Here is a 13,000-nt window from a genome sequence, read left to right on the forward strand (position 1 = left end):
CTTTCCAAACAAAGAGGATGGAGAGAGCTGATTCTCCTGCTCTGGTCCTCACCACTGGCAAGCTCTCTCCAAGTGCTGTCCATGGCAAGGCGGTGGGATGTGCGGAATAGCTTGATTCCCTAGTTCCATTTTTTTACACTTTGGGTGGGAGGGCTTAGAGAAGGGTGTGTAGAGAAGGGTGTGCAATTCATTTCCATATCAATTGGAATTGAGATTAAAAACAAGGCCCCACCCTTTTACTGTTGCTTTCAGTGATTTTCTGGTACAAGTTGTGTTTGTCCTTGTTATAACTATGCTCCGAACAACCATTGGAGTATCAAAGTTTATCTGATTTGGAAAAGGGAAGTGGAATCATAGATCAACCAAGGGGGAAGCAATGCAACAGTGATACTCACTAGACACTGTGTTAGAAATGAGCTTTACAACATGGGAGGGGGCAGTCACGAGAACCGAAAGCAGGAGAAAGGGAGGGGATAACACCTTAGGAAAAGAAATATACTTGGTACCTTTTGTTTGTTACTATAACCTTTCTGTGCATCACCTCTATAATAAAATAAAATAATGGTAAGAAAAGAAAAAGAAAAAGAAAGGAAGAAAAAGAAAGAAATAAAGGACAGGAGAAAGAAAGAAAAAAGAAAAAGAAAGAAAAGAAAGAAAGAGAATAAAGAATTGTCTCAGCAAGACAGAAAATATTTCTAGGTGTACCATCAACCAAAAATCGTCAAGCAAACACATAGAACAGGCAGGCTGCTCCCCTATTTATCCTGACTGCCGCAGGCCCTGCCCCTCTGCTCAGATTGGCCAAGCTCAGGTTCACAATTTGCTCAATATTGGCTAGTTTAAATAGGGTAAGATATATTTACATAAGGTGACTTTGAAATGTGGTGAAGGGTACACAAGAAATCTCAAAATATACCCACACCCTCTGCTATTTCCGGAAGAGTCTAGGGTGTGTCTTAATCCCATCATGTAAAGAAACCTATTTAAGAACAAAGCAGTTCCTCTTTTACTCAACAGGAGCCAAACCACCAGACCAAAGCAGGAAATTTTTAGCAAGGTTCTCTGACAATTCTCTTCTCTCTCTCTCTCTCTTTTTTTTTTTTACTTTTTTTTTCTTTTAACTATTTTAATACTAGTCTCCATGTGATTTAATTCACAACACCCAATTAAAAATATTTTCCAATCCCAAGAATGAGAGATTTTAGAACTGATATCTGCACTCTTGCATAGCAAGAAAGCCACTTCTGAACTTTTAATTTGTGGTCCTATACAACGTAGTATTTTTCGAGGTGAAATTACAAGCTTTTTAGAACACATGCTCTTCCCCCCTTTTCCTGCTAGAATAATATCAGGAGCGGTCCAATTTTCCCATGCCATCTTGCTAAATGAATTCAAATGTCCTTGGGCTTAATGTCACCAGGAACTCCTCCTTGAATCCTGAAGACATCTATGTAAACCTGGAGTTCCAGTTGAAGAGTTCCTACTTTTTGAAATACTAGGGTGAAAGGATTGAAGACGCCTTTTTCTCCCAGGTCAAGCAAAACACCAGGTGAGTGATCTCGTGCTTGACTGTGAGTCATTCCAACCTGGTCTTATCAGAAAAGTTCCCTGCCGGACGCAGAGCGTTCTATTCTGAGCCTGACCAAGAGCACACGCCCTTGGCCCCTCTGGGCCCCCAAGAGACCATATTATGCTTCGTATTTTCTGTTTGCTTGTTAAGACCAAGATAAACTTGACCCCTACTCCACCAACTTGCACAATATTCTATCCTGCTGGACGGTTTGTCTGCCCCTCCTATGTTGAAGACCAAGTTGGGCCTGTCGGTATTTTCTTTTTCCTAACACAGGTTCAGCTCCATTTGTTCAGAAAAGCCTGAAGAAAATGTGCCCCACAATACTACTGGATATCAGCTGTAGCAATTCTGAGAGGTGGAACTTTCACATCTCCTCAAATGCCTGGCTTTCACTCTACGCAGATATATTTCCCAGGGACTCGACTTCTACCCTGCCTAGCAAGGCATGGGGTGAAGTTAACATTATGGGACAGGAACTTAACCAACTGATGTAGCTTTAATTGATCATGGGAGACAACAGTGAGACTGTGCTTCAGGACTTGTTACCCTAAGACATCTTGCCTTGGAAGCAGAGTTTCAGGCACACTGTACTGACAGGATCTGTGGTCCATCATGGAGACAAGGGGGACAATATGAGTTCTTGCCCTACCTGTATTTAAAGGGTAATTAGAATATTTTATGCATTGAAACCAGGCATTTGTTTGACCAGACCCATTTTCAACAGTTATTTTTAGGAAACTGAGTTATGAGGGAGTCAGAATAAAGAAAGAACAGACAAGTAACTCAACACACTAGATGAACTTTAATGGAAAGTTGAACAGTAATGCCATGGTCACACACACACACACACACACACACACACACGTATAAATATATTAAGAAACTTACACCATCGTGATTTTCTCCTAAGACTATCCTCTTTTAGGCTCCCTATATTTGAGTGTCTAGAATCCTGTATCATTTGTCATATCCCATTCTCCTTTTGTTTGTTTTTTTGGGGGGGTACGGTTGTGGGGCCTGAACTCTGGACCTGGGCACTGTCCCTCAGCTCTTCAGCTCAAGGCTAGCACTCTACCATTTTAGCCACAGCTCCAATTCCAGCTTTTTTCTTTTTGCTTATGTGGTGCTGAGGAATCGAACCCAGGGCCTCATACATGCAAAGCAAGCACTCTACCACTGAGACACTTTCCCAGCCCCCCATTCTGTTTTAAGTCTATCTTTCATATATCACGGAGAATATGTGGCATTTCTCTCTCTGATCTTGGCTTTCTTCACTTAATATGATTTGTTCTAGTTCCACGCCATTCCTGATGGATGAGGCTGTGTAAAATTCCATTGCATAGAGCTACCAAATTTTTTTTGCAGCCATTCATCTATTTTGGGGCATCTGCGTTGTGTCCGTATCCTGGCTCTTTTGAATAGTGTGGCAATGTACACGAGTATTTATCATATTGGGGTTCATGATGCTTAGGGTAGATGCCTAGGAATAGTGTGGCTGGGTCATACAGAAGGTCTGTGTTGAGATTTTGGGGAACCTACTGACTGCTTTCCACAGTGGTTGTATTAATTTACATTCCCATCAACAGTGAAGTAGGGTTCCTTCTCTATCTCCCTGCCAGCATTTGTTGTGGTCAGAGTTCAAAGTATTCGCCAGTCTAACTGGGGTAAGATGATATCTCAGGGTTCTTTTGATTTGTATTTCCTTTTTGGCCAGGGATGATGAATATTTCGTTATGTGTTTTTTTTGTTTGTTTGTTTTTTGTTTTTATTTTTTTGGCCACACTCACCCCTTCTGAAACGTCTCTCCTTAACTCCATTGCCCATTTAGTGATTTGTTTATTAGGTTTGGGAGGGGTTATTTCTTGAGCAAAATGTATTTGTTGAGTAGTAGGCCTTTGATATATTGCTGGTAATGATGTTTTCCCAATTGGTTGGCTGTCTTTCTAGATTATTAGCTATGTCCTTAGTTGGTCAGAAACCTTTTTTTCAATGTAGTCCCACTTGTTGAGTCACTCTCCTATCCATTGTGCCCCTGGGACTCTATTCAGGAAGTTCCTGCCTGTCTGTACCTATGAGTTTTCATGTCATTTTACAGTACTTTAGAGTTTTGGGTCTGACGTAATCCACTTTGAATTGATGTTAGTGTGTGGTGACAATTAGGGATAAACTTTTAGTTTTCTGCATATGACTGTCATGTTTTCCCAACACCAATAAGAGGCTATTTTTTTTAACTGTTTGCCTTTGGCTCCTTTGTTGAATATGACTATAAATATGTGGTTTTATGGCTGCATCTTCTAATCTGTTCCTTTGAGCTATTGAGATGATCATGCGATTCTTGACCATGGCTCTATTGATGTGATGAATTACATATATTGATTTAGCTATGTTAAATCTGAAAGGAATCCTTCAGATCCATCCCAGGGGAGGATGTGGAGGCTGGAGGCAAGCAGACACAGGAGAAAGATTATTATAAGGTTATTAGAGGGGGCATATTTCCAAGGAGAGGAAGCACAAGGCATCAGTTCCACTCCAGGTAGCTGGAGTGTCTGGGGGCAGGAAGTGAGGTAGGTGCATGCTCAGGTGAATCTGGAAAGAGAGAGGGAGTGGCCAGCTGTTTGGCCAGAACTCCAGGGCAGGGCGGTGCTTAGGTATGTGTGGTGCTGAGGAAAAAATATGGGGATAATACTAACAAAATCAGCCTTCATCTTTGAGATGAAGGCTACTTATTCATAATGTAAGATGTTTTTTAGCAGTTTCTAGATTTTTTTTGGCTAATATTTTATTGAGGAGATCTGCATTAGTGCTCATCAGAGAAATTAGTCAATTGTTGTCTCTCTTTTTTTTTTTTTTTCAGAGCCTTACCTTATTTTGGGATGAGTATGATATTGCCTTCATAGAATTAGTTTGGGATTACTCCCTCTACATCTATTTCCCGGAAAAGCTTGGGGAGTATTGATATTAGTTCACCTTTAAAAGTCTCACAGAATGCAGTGGTTAGTCCATTGGGCCTCGGCTTTTCCTTGTTGGAAGACTTCTGATTACTTCATCAATCTCCTTGTATGCTATTTGTTTGTTTAGTTGTTTAGTTGGTTCAGTTTAGGCAGTTAGTATGTTTCTAGAAATTCTGCTTGGTTTTCCTTCTTTAGTGAGTGTAGATTTTGAGTGTAGTCCTTTATAATTATTTGGATTTCTTGGGTGTTTGTCATAATACTACCTGTGGTGTCTCTGATCTTGTTTATATAAATTTCCTCTCTTCTTTTTATCATTAATCTCACAATTAGTCTGTCAATTTTATTAATTTGTTTTCCAAAATATTCCCAGCTTTTTGTTTCATTGATTTTTTTCTTTTTGGGTCTGGTCATGGGGCCTGAACTCCGGGCCTGGGTGCTTTCCCTCAAATCTTCACCTCAAGGCTAGCACTCTACCACGAGCCACAGTGCCACTTCTGGCTTTTTTTCTGCTTATGTGGTGCTGAGGAATCAAACACAGGGCCTCAAGCATGCAAGGCAAGTGCTCTACCACTGAGCCACCTTCCCAGCCCTTGTTTCATTGATTTTTATGGATAGTTTTTTTTCAGTTTCTGTTTTGTTGATTTCTGCCCTAATTTTTGCTATGTATCTCCAGTTAGTCACTTTAGATTTGAGTTTTTCTAGCAGTTACAATTGCATCAGGAGGTTATTTACTTTAATGTTTCCATTTTTTTCATATGTACAATTAGTGCTATGACCTTTCTTTACAACATTGCCTTTGTTCTATCCCAAAGGTTCCATTGTGATGTGTTTACATTTTCATTGAGTTGTAAGAATATTATAATTTCTTCCTGAATTTTTTCTGTGACCTGGGTGTTAGTCAGTACTGTGCTGTTCAATCTCCATGTTTTTGAGTAATTTCTAAAGTATGATTTGCTCTTAATAATTTGATTGATTCCACTGTGTTTGGATATAATGGTAGGATTTATGCCAATCTCCTTGTATTTGCTGAGGTTCTTTGCATGTGTGATCTATGTTTGAGAATGTTCCATAGGCTGCTGAGAAGAAGGTGTATTAGGTCATTGTTGGGTAGAAAACTAGATGTCTGCTAAGTCCATTTTTATTATTGTGTCATTTAGTTCAGAGGCTTCTTTGTTTATATTTGTTTGGTTGATGTATCCTCTGAGGAGAGTAAGGTGTTAAAAACTCCCAATATTATTGCATTTGAGTCTATTTTGTTCGGTAAGGCTGAGAGTATTTGTTTAACCTGTTTAAGCACTCCATTGCTTGGTGCATAGATATTGACCACTCTGATTTCCTCTTCATGCATCAATCACTTTATTAGTATGTAATGTCCTTACTTGTCTCTGTATTTATTTTAGTAAGTCTACTTATCAGATAGTAATATGGCTACTCCTGTTTTCTTGCAGGGTACATTTGAATGGAAGATCTCTTTCCAACGCTTTGCTCACAGTTGGTTTTTATCTTTGGCTGTGAGATTGGTCTCTTAGCAAAATCAAATGAATAGATCTTTTACTTTTGATCCAATCTGCTTTTCGTTTTCTTTCGTTGGGGAATTGAGTCTGTTAATGTTTAGGGTTATTATAGAAATGTGTCAATTTTCTTGCCATTTACTTATTTTCCTGTATTTTGTTTCTTTTCTTTTCCCATGCTTACTAAATTTGTCTTGTGGTGGTTTCTGTCTGATATGTTTCTTTCATTTTCTTTGTTTTTTTTTTCAGATTGTATTCCTCCCTTTAGAATTGTTTGTAATGCCAGTTTGATGTTCATGACTTCCTTTAATCTTTGTTTGTCATGGAAAGTTTTAGTTTCTCTGTCAAATATAAATGATTGCTTCAATGGGTCACAGTTTGGTTTGGCAGTTGTTGATTTTCAGGATTTAGATAATATCATTCCAGGCTCTCCTTGCATTGAGGGACTGTGTAGAGAAGTTCGCAGTGATTCTCATTTTATTTCCATTGTAATATATGTCCTTCTTTGATTTTAGAGCAATTAAAGCCAATTCCTTGCTATTCAAGTCTAATATTTTTACTATGATGTGTCTAGTAATATTTCTCCTTGTATCCTGTCTGCTAAGGGTTCTATATGCTTCTGTTTGTGGGTGAGATTTTCTCTCTTAAGATGGGGAACTACTATGTTATTATACCAAATAGGTTTTCCATGCCTCTATTAAATTATGCTCCCTCGTTGATTCTAATTATGCATAGATTTAATTTCTTGGCTGCTTTGGCCAAATCTTGGATTTCCCTTTGGAATGTTCTAAGTGTTTTTTTAATTGTGAAAATATCATACAGAGGGGTTACAATTACATGGGCAAGATAGTGAGTACATTTCTTATCAAGCATTGTTGCCTCCTCCTTTGTTTCCCCTTTTATCCCTACTCCTCTCCATCCCCCCATCCCACGGCAAAGTTGTAAAAAGTTCGTTTTTCGACATAACGTCTGCCTTTGACTTTCTGTTCCAGTTCTTCTGATTTATTCTTGACTCCTGATAAGCTATTTTCCATTTCACTTATTCTGTTAACTATGACTTCTACTGGTGTTTGCATTGTGGAAAATGAGCCCTTTATGCTATTAATATCAGTTCTCCAAGTATTAATTTCATCTGTTAATGAAGGGTTTACTGTGTTTTTTATTTTCTTTGTCGGTCGTGGGGCTTGAACTCTGGGCCTGAGTGCTTTCTCTCAGCTGTTCAGCTCATGGCGAGTGCTCTACTACTTGAGCTATAGCACCACTTCCAGTTTTCTGGTGGTTTATTGGAGATAAAATTTCAAGGACTTCCTGCCCGGTCTGGCTTTGAACCATGATCCTCAGATCTCAGCTTCTTGAGTAGCTAGGATTACAGGCAAGATCTGTTGATGCCTGGCTTAAGAAATCTTGGAATTCCTTTGTCATGTGTTCTTTCTTTTTCTTTTTTTAAATTTTTTACCAGGGGAGAGCACGAATGTCATTCCCCACTACTGCAAATTATGCAATTGAGTTTCCCACTTTGGGGAAATCACAAGGCTCAGCACATCTGTAGTGCAATGGATAATCCTCGCCCTGGGAAAACCACCTTCGTGATCATGGTATCTCCCCTACCAGGTAAATATTCATGTCTTCCTTCTCCTATTGATACTTTCACATTTCCCCCTTTATTTCTTTGGCCAATTCCATCATCATTTCTTTAATGGTTCTTTTGTCCTCCATCTCTTCTTCACTTTCACTGGGGTCCTTCCCTGGGTTGTTGTTAGATTTGGGATTTGGTTTGTTGTCCTGCTAGTCCATGAATCATGTCTTCTTTCATTGTGATTTACATATTTGGGTCCTGGGATTGTGGGGGTCGTGACCTGAGCTTGGCCTGCTCACACCAGAATGATGTGACAGCCCTCACTTGTCCCGGGCTAGTTGACACTGGGTAGGCCAGCCCATGCCAACAAGCACATGTGCATGCGCTGTCTCCAGCTGGCTGAGAGGAGCATGGTCCCGTCTGCAGTGGGGGATGGCAAGGTTAGAATCGGGACTTCAGGAGGGTTGGGCTACCCACATGGGCACAAGATTTGTTTGTGCCTTGGCCCTGGGTTGGGTCTGTCCCCACAAGTGGTCTATGCTTGGCCTCCTATGGCTGGTGGGCACATGTGCATGCTTGATGTATCTGAGGATGAGATCTACCAGAAATTGTTCCATTGGAAATGTCTGCTGCACAATTATGGAAACAGTAGATTCAAGACTCTGAGAGACAGGCATGAGGTTTGTGGAGAGGCAGGCACCCTAGAGGGGAACTCTCTGCTAGCAGCTACAGCGTGATTCCTGGGCTTCTGGTAGGGGCCTGTGAATGCATGAGTTTGGGCTCCTGATGGGGGATTGCTCTACCAGCGCCAGCAGGTGCTCACGATAGGGGGTTGCTTCTCCTGTAGCTGGCACTCATGTTCACTTAGCAACTGCAGCTGATGAAATGCTTCTCCTGCAGCTGCCATTCAGAAGCCTTTCATGGTTCCTGAAGGGAGAGGCTCTGTGGGTGCGGGGACGTTTGTTTTCAGACCAGCATTGTTATCCCCTGATAGCCAGGACTGTTGAGGATACCGAGTCCTGGCGCCCAGCACGTGTGAGTCCCTAGGACCTCCTGCTGGAATCCAACATGTGGGATGTGGGCAGTGAGGAAGGGCTCGGACTTCTTTGACATCTTCAAGTGTAATGTTCCTTCATGGGTTGGAGGGAGAGGGGTCCGTGTCACGATCTGTGGGTAACCACCAGCTCTGATCTCCTGTGGGACGGGAGGGCTTCACCCCAGCAGAGAACTGGTTGTGAGGATGACCAGCAGTGCTGTGGCAGACCTCTGTGTCTTTGCAAGGAACTCTCAGGTTGGCTCCCATATCCTGGACAGACATGGAGCTGCTCCTGCAGCTCTTCTGTGTTAGTTGTGGGCTGAGCCATGGTGACAGGGGAGCTCTCTGGGTATGGGTGTTGTGGGGCCTCACCTCTGGTCTCTTCTGGGTATGGCGTTGTGGGAGTATTCTGTATTTGGATTCTGCAGTCTGCTGTTAGTTATGGAGCCAGGGTAGCCACATGTTGTTTTCCTAAACTTCTGTATTTACCCTTGTTTTATAATGAAGTAGGGATATTAGGTCAAAGTAACATTGTTTTGTCCTCACCGTCATCATGGAGTCTGGATGGGTCTTGGAGGCTTTTTACCCAGCTCTAAAAAGCCTAGAGGGAAAACAGGCCATTCTGGGAATATTGGTGTCATGCTGCTGGGTCCCTAGAGAGCTCTGCTACATAGAATGCTCGACCCTGATTGCTCCCCTAGATGGTTTGTTTTTGTTGGGCTTGGGTCTTTACCCCAAACATGTGATTATTTTGTCTTTACAAGCTTTGTGCAAGCTACATTATAGTCTGCAGGTCTTTTAGACATGAGTCCTTCTGCAGTCACCTGCTTTCTAATAAAGATTCTCAATTTGAGCTCTCAAAGTCTGGCTTGTCTGTTTCTCATGAACCAATTCCCATATAAAAATTTTAATGACTATTTCCAGTTGAACATTCCACATCAGTCTTAACCATAGCAGGTCAGATACTCTCTTTCTCGGGCTTTGTCTTGAAGAGAATGCTGTTTTACATTCCTCTGTCTCTCTGTCATCACAGAGAGCAAGTAGCTTTTTAACCAGGTGTCAAATCCCCATTTCAGGCTTTTAAAAGCAATTTCTTACCTCCAGATCTAGAAGACACAGACCACTGTCTTCCCTCAGAAGCTCTGGTGACCCAAGTGTAGCAAATCCATCCTTTTCTGTGGTATGAAGTGTCTTATCAGTGAATAGCACTAGATCAGCTGGAATTTCATCTTCTTTTAACTCTTGATCAGGATGCAATCTTTAGGCTTACATTAGTATTTGGAAACTCAAGATGTGGAGTCAGCAGTCCTTGTTGCCTTGAGGGATGAAAAGGCTGAGGAAATACTGAACACATGTTTTTAGAGGAATTGAGAGAGACCAAAAGACCAGTACAGATAAGGAAGACCATCAATTTGAATCCTGGGTTTTCCTTCCCTGAGATGATCCTTTAAGGCCTAAAATCCCTTGGCACACATATGTTCTGATAATATCACACATACCTGTGTCTCCCAATGGCTCTGGCCTATGTTCCGTAGTGGAGCTTCTATCTGAGAGATAAAGGCAAGAGCTAGCCATATGGCATGCGTTGGCATCTTCAGGCAAATATTACCCTGTTTCTCTGCACTCAATCTCTTGTGAAAATCTGTTCCACTTACCACAAACCCACTGGAGATTTCTTGCACAATCCAAGGTTGATTTACCAATATTTTAACAGACTCCTCTCATTAATAAGCTGAAACATGAACTATCATAATTTCATCAGGAGAATAAGCACTGTTTAAATTAATCTCTCAGCCCACATTTCCCAAAGATATATATCACATTGAATGCATATATATAGTCCATATACATTGTTCCCTTTTTTCTTTTAATATCTTTAAAGTCTGGTTCAGGGCAAACAATTCACAAGTCTGTGTAAAGTAGTTATTATGCAATCTCTCCAATTTAACTCTTAATTTAACAGAGGGAGGATAGACTAGGAAAGATAAGGTGAGTGGCAGCCAGGGATTTAGAAACAGGGTATTTAGAAAGATAGCACTATCTCCGTTGTTTTAAACCTTATACTCCTTAATCAGGTGTAGTTTTTACACCAGGGGAAACAAAATAACAAGAGCTTCTTTCTACATATGACCTTGCCTGCTGTCCCCAATTGGTGTGCTCTAAAAGCTGAGAATGGACATCATAGAAAAAAGACGTATCCTGGAGAAGGAAACACTTGGAAAAATGGCTCCTCCTGGCAAAAAAAAAATTGCTTATCATGAAATATGGCTACTGGGCCTAAGTAATGCCATCTTGTCCTCATTACTGTTAGGAAAATGAAGGAGAATGAAAAAGGATTAGAGTGGATTCTCAACAGGCTAAAACTGTTTATTGCCAGTGAGAAGCACAGATCTTCCAGTGATTGTGTGGATTTGGGGTTTGGTTATATGGGCCTTAACAAAGAAGCCGAAGACAAAAAAAAAAAAAAAAAAAGGTTATGGTCTCTTGGGTGTTCAGGGCAGTGTCCTTGGCCAGGCCTGGAATAGATACTGCTTGGGTTGGAGACAAGGACAAATTGTAGGCTATGGTCTCTTGGGGGTCAAGACTTGGACAGACACAGAATGGAATGCTCTGCCTAGGGTAAGTGGGCTTTCAGCTAAGCCAAGGTTGGAGTGGCCTGCTTGCAGATGGGCACGTGAGTGCCCACTTGGTGTTTTGCTTGACCTGGGGAAATATGGCAGGAGTCAATCCTTCAGTTGCATCTTGACACCTTAGTAGGTAATAGGGAACTTTCACTTCGAAGAACTATAGATTGGGCATAGGCCATTCTGAAACCTTTGGGTATATCACGGATTGTTAGGCTCTGGGAAGTCTCTACTCCTGTTTATTACCCCTAGATAACTATTATAACCACCTTGAACATGCTCTAACTGCTCCCTTACTCCCTAACTGACCTGTTTTTCTTCTGTAAACACACTTTATTAATCCCCATACCATACGGCATTTGCCCTGATGTGGTTTTTGTCTTTATAAGTTTTATGCTAGCTACAAAACTGCAAGTTTTGGTGGGGGAGGGGATGAGTCTGCTTGCAGTTGCTGGCTTTCTAATAAAGACTCCTGATTTGACCCCTCAAACTGTGGCTTCTCTGTATCTCACCATATAAGACTTAGAAGCCACAGCCAAATCCCAGTGCCAAGGGGCTACTTAGGTTCCTTGAAGCCACTGGTGGACAGGAACTGCACACAGGAGATAACTTTTGAGATATCCCAGGGCCCCATGGACTTTCCACTGCTCAGAAAGCCAGACTCTGGATTCCTCCCACACCACTAAATCTTTTTGGAATCATTCAGCCGATCTCCAGAGGTGAGTATGATTCTGCTTCCGATTCTGAAGATCCATCTATCTGGACTAGGTGGAAGTGGATCGCTTGTAGTCACACCCTCCTCCCCCTACCTCCAACAGCCTCTCTAAGGCTGAAATGTCAGAAAAGAGTTTTGGATTTTTCAGGAACTGGTACCAGTCGGCTGTATAAACTCTTATCTTCTGTGACTTTGTTCTTTGTTTTGTGCGTGTTGGTGAATTTTCTTCACTCCTATTTTTCCTTGCCAGACCTTTGGTGAGTTAATTCCTTTCACTTGTCCTTTGGTGAGTTAACTTGTTTGGTTTGCCTGAATTTGGTTTTTGGGGACTATTCTTTGTCAGATGGTCTGGGCCTGACAAGAACATTCATTCGATCTCGCAAGACATGTGAGGTCCTTTTGTCTGTCTGTTCCATGCATCCACTGTTCTTGCATCTCAGTCTCTAGAGATATAGTTCGTTCCATAGTAAGACTACTGTCCCCCAATGTCTGCTTAAAGACTTAATAAAAGACAGTTTAAGAAGAAAAAGTTAACCTCTTTGTGTAATATAATGTGGCTTTAATATAAGTTGATATAAAAAGTGCTCTAGTCTAAAAAATGTGGTGAAACACAGACTAAGGCCATTGTTTAAAATACCTGGTTAAAATTGTGGAGACTATAAAAATAGCTCCTAGCAAATTCAGAATCCTTTGTGAGTCAAAATGCCCACTTTGGGTGTAGGATGTGGGTCATTAGACCCATCTTAAGCTTCTATAATATTTATAAAATAATTTGTGAGAAGTGTCTGTCTCTCCCCTGAGGAATCCCAGTAGGGCACTTTCCCTCCCCTAGTAATTTTTGCAGGCCCTCAAGATTAAGGACCTTCTAGGAAGTATTACAAAGTCAGTTCATATGCGAGTGTGTCTCATTACCAAAATTGTTTTAAAAGTTTTCTATTCTTTGTAATCTGTTTAAGACTAGAGATTGTGTTGAATTCTGTTTGTGGTTGGTTATTGGAAAAAGTTCATCTTTGT

At 41.2% G+C, this 13,000-nt stretch overlaps 1 non-coding gene across 1 annotated transcript; it reads right to left on the reverse strand.

Annotated features, from left to right (window-relative positions):
- Positions 1–7,492: 7,492 nt before the first annotated feature.
- LOC122126343 lies at positions 7,493–7,654 on the reverse strand. The gene has a single exon (XR_006150898.1). It is a non-coding gene; the product is annotated as a U1 spliceosomal RNA (small nuclear RNA).
- Positions 7,655–13,000: the final 5,346 nt, after the last annotated feature.

This window comes from Dipodomys spectabilis, unplaced genomic scaffold, assembly GCF_019054845.1.
Source record: "Dipodomys spectabilis isolate Male_0828 unplaced genomic scaffold, ASM1905484v1 ptg000275l, whole genome shotgun sequence".
Classification (NCBI taxonomy): domain Eukaryota; kingdom Metazoa; phylum Chordata; class Mammalia; order Rodentia; family Heteromyidae; genus Dipodomys; species Dipodomys spectabilis.